Consider the following 4,390-nt stretch of genomic DNA (forward strand, 5'->3'; position numbering starts at 1 on the left):
AATGAATTCTGGTGCCAGCTACAGAGGAAGCTCTTTTTTCTTTTCTCTCAAATGCCAGGAAAGCCCTAATCACCGAGACAGACTTTGAAGTGGAATGAAATGTACTTTGACATAGTGGCATCTGGCAGGTAGGTGGACTGTGACTGGGTGCCACTGAACAGCCCTGTCACACCCACAGCTCACGAACTCCCCCAGCTGGGAGCCACTGTGGACAGTGTGCATGTGTTATGTGAACATTCTAGAGGCAGGAGCCTTGACAAGACCCTGGATGGAGAGGAGGGCTGAGAATGGGGATCAGCTCTAAGAGGCACTGGGATTGTGGCAGTCTGCAGGGACTCAGATTTGTGCAGGGTCGGCACTTCCGGAAGGTCAGCGTCACCAGTGAACCAAGCAGCTGTGCTGAACATGGGCTGTGCTGGTAGCCCTGCAGCTTCCAGAAGCCGAAGGACAGAAAGCCTTCTACTGCTTCCATGCAGCCAACAAGAAGTTGGTGAAAGAAGGTACCGTCACCTTCAAGGCCAGTTTATTTGTCTTTACCAGTGGGTGCAGGACAGCAGGGTGGTACGGAGTACTAAGTGCCAATGTGCGCTGTGCAGTGGGAGAGGGACATGCCCTATCCACACGATCAGGGCAAGGTGACAGGCAGGAAAGACAGAGCACATTGGAGGCATTAAGGCACGACCACACCCGGGACCCCATCCTCCGTGGCTGGGGGCCTGGGCTTCATCTAACAGCATACACAGGGGGCTCTCAGGAAATTGGCACAAGAATTTTAAAAGCAACTCATTCACTTTGGTCGGTGGCACTGAACACTCCCCTATCCTCACTCCCCACCCCCGCAGGGCAGGCGCAGGGTCTGCATTTAGCAGCATCAGCGTGCACTCAGTCTCCTACAAACTACCATTAGGCATAGCTTTGTGGTTAGTGTCTCTCAGAAGTTGGAGGGAAAGCTGTCTGCAAGGCCAGCTGGTCTGTGTTTTGCATTAGAGAGAACGTGCATGACACTCAGCGGTGACACTGTGTCAGAGCTGAAATGGCTACTTGCTAGTGCAGATTCACACCAGAGTAATCTAGAGTCTCAGTAGTGTACCATCCCCAGGATTCAGTAGTTCATCAAAGCCCCCAAGTCCTCAGCCTGGGACCCACCATGCTCCCGCCACCCACTCAGATGCCGGCCATGCACATGGAAAGCCACCCAGGACAAGGTGGGCGGCATGGAGTTGGTTCTCACTGCAGCATGATGTCCTTGAGGTTCTCCTTCAGGATCATGTTTGTGACTGCGTGGAACATGAAGCAGACGCTCTCCATCGATGGCCGTGGTGAAGTGGTGGAACAGCGAGCGTACTATGGTTCCTGCCAGCAGTAGAAGCTCCAGGTCCTCCAACTGGTGGGGGTCACCCCGGAAGTCAAGGAAGTGCTTGATGATACTGACACTCCTCATCTTCTCACCAGCAGGTCTGTCTTGTTGTTGATAATGGTCTTGAAGATGTTCTCGAACTCCACCAGGCATTTGGTTGGCCAGTCCTCCATGAGCACTTGGTCGCACTCACTCGAGGACACCATGAACAGGATTGAAGTGATTCCATCAAAGCACTGGAACCACTTCTGGCGTTGGGACCACTGGCTGTCCACATCCACCATCTTAAAAGGGATTTTTAAAAAATATATTTTTTTATTAATTTCAGAGAGGAAAGAAGAGGGAGAGAGAGATAGAAACATAAATGATGAGAGAGAATCATTGATTGGCTGCCTCCTGCATGCCTCCAATTGGGGATGAACCCGCAACCCAGGCATGTGCTCTGACCTCCTGGTTCATAGGTGGACGCTCAATCACTGAGCCAGGCTGGCAGGGCTTAAAAGGGATTTTCTTTTTTTAATATATTTTTATTGATTTCAGAGAGGAAGAGGGAAAAAGAGAGAGAGAGACATCAATGATGAGAGAGAATCATTGATTGGCTGCCTCCTGCATGCCCCCACTGGGGATTGAGCCCACAACCTGGGCATGTGCCCTTGACCAGAATCTAAAACAGGACCCTTCAGTTTGCAGGCCAACACTCTATCCACCGAGCCAAACTGGCTAGGGCAAAAGGAATTTTCTTAATAACAAAGTCATGCTCCACAATGCCCTTGGTGGCTTTCCTCGCCAGCAGGATGTCTTCTTGCTTATTAGGAAAGTAGCTCAGCTGGCAGATCTGGTCCAAATTGTCCAGGAAGTACTTCACCGATTAACACAGTTGGAACTCCCTCTTGTGACTGAAGGCCTCCCTGATGCCCAAGTGCCCCCAAGAGTGCTCAGGGTAGACACGTACAGCCAGAAGGCAGCCGCCTCTATGGTCAGTCCGGCTTTGTTCTTAAAGGCCATGAGGAACATGCCAAGTCTTTTGTTCTCGAACGCTGCCACGGAATGTCCCCCAGCGTCCACAAGGACCTTTGAGCCCTTTATGGGCTCAAAGATGGTGCCTTATTCTTTGAGCTGGACTTGCAGCTCCTGCCAGTGCCCAGCAGCAAGATCCTGACAAGGGGCTGCAAGGTTGGCGATGTCCAGGCTGCAACTCTGCCAACCTTGGCAGGCAGCAGACAGCGACTGAGGTCCGCATCAGGCCGGATATGGCTGCTCAGGCCAAGGACCCCGCTGCAGGCAAGGCAAGCCCCGCGTGGCAGCTGGGTACTCCCTCAGGCCAAGGCCGCTGCCGATGACCCAATGGTGATGAGTTTTTAAGAACAATACCAAAAGCAAAATTCATAAAAGAAAACATTTTAAGTTGTACTTAGTTAAAATGAAAAACTTTTGCTATGTGAAGCACTATTAAGAGAATGAAAACATAGACTGTGAGAAAATATCTGCAAATCACATAGATGATAAAATATATGTACTAGCATATACAAAGAAAATTTTAAGTCTAAACAGTTAAAAAAGCACACAAAACCCAATTTTTTAAAATGGGCAAAATGAGAAAGAGAATGAGGAGTGGGGATGAAAGTGAAAGCAAGAGCAAAGGCTGACAGGAAGGATAGATTATAAGATAGAGAGAAAATGTTTTGACATTCCCAAGAAGCCTAGACTCCTTTTTCTGTTTAAATATTAGTAAATTATAGATACTAGTTATCCATATATTATATTTTTAAGAAAAAGTAAAAAGGTCATAAGTGTGTGTAAAAGTGTGGTTGCTGTAGTTTTCTTTTTCTTGTAGAAAAGAAATTGGTATTAATTTGAATATTTTTTAATACGAAATGTCTGAAAAAATTATAGCATATATTTCTCATGGTGTATAAACCAGTGATATTTTTAACATATTAGACAATTTTTAGAACCATAAAACTATTTTGTCTAGTACTAGAGTGATGGGTAAATGATGTTATTCATTTCTCAAATCTCATGGAATTTATAGTGCAAACAATGAACCTTATGTAATATTTTAAAATGCAAATTTTAAAAATATCAACTAGGTGGATGGGGGGGGAATCACAACATGAAATGGAAACTATGAAAAAAGAATTTAATTGTATTACAAATGTATGACATAACCACTGGAGATAATAGGGAAGAAAGGATCTAAGAAACTTTGGAAATGACTGGAAACTGTAAGACAAAAGGAACTGTACATGAGCACTGTGGGTGGTAATGCTGCTTCCCATGGAGGTAGTGGTTAGAGGTCCTGATGCTGCCATCGTATACACTGGGACTGAAAAAGGAAGTAAAAAGATAGTGAATGGTCGGGGCCAGGTTTCTAATAGTTGGAATGAAGGATGACAGATATGTAAGGGGAAAAGTCTAGAATGAACCACGGTAGTTCTGAATTAGTGTCTAAGTCATCAGTGGGAATTCCTGTTTAGCTTAATATAGAAACTGATGAGTAAAAGGAGAAATAATACAGATATGTATGTATACTAGTATACAGGTTAACCTTTTGCACTCGGATGTCGAGTGTGACTCAACACGGTTAGCATTAGAATAAAGGAATCGAGAAAAAAGCAAGCGAGTGCAAAGGGTTAATATGCATACATTTATTTCCTAGCTCTGGTCACTGACAGGGTTTAAAAGCAATGACACCCCAGTAACGATGAGCACATCAGAGCAAATCCTGGTTTCTAACATCATTCTCCAATAAAAAGATCTAGGGAATGCTGAAATGGCTAGTTTTAGGGCTGGAACAGAATATATAAGACTAGAGGCCCGGTGCACGAAATTCGTGCATGGAGGGGGGTTGTCCCTCAGCCCAGCCTGTACCCTCGCCAATATGGGACCCCTCAAGGGATGTCCAACTGCCCGTTTAGGCCCGATCCCACCAGGCAGTCGGACATCCTTCTCACAATCCAGGACTGCTGGCTCCCAACTGCTTGCCTACCTGCCTTCCTGACTGCCCCTAACCGCTTCTGCCTACCAGCCTGA

General features: G+C 46.4%; 1 pseudogene; it reads right to left on the reverse strand.

Annotated features, from left to right (window-relative positions):
- Window positions 1–335: 335 nt before the first annotated feature.
- LOC103297918 (guanine nucleotide-binding protein subunit alpha-12-like) lies at window positions 336–3,364 on the reverse strand (annotated as a pseudogene).
- Window positions 3,365–4,390: the final 1,026 nt, after the last annotated feature.

The sequence above is a fragment of the Eptesicus fuscus genome, chromosome 15 (genome assembly GCF_027574615.1).
Source record: "Eptesicus fuscus isolate TK198812 chromosome 15, DD_ASM_mEF_20220401, whole genome shotgun sequence".
Taxonomy (NCBI): domain Eukaryota; kingdom Metazoa; phylum Chordata; class Mammalia; order Chiroptera; family Vespertilionidae; genus Eptesicus; species Eptesicus fuscus.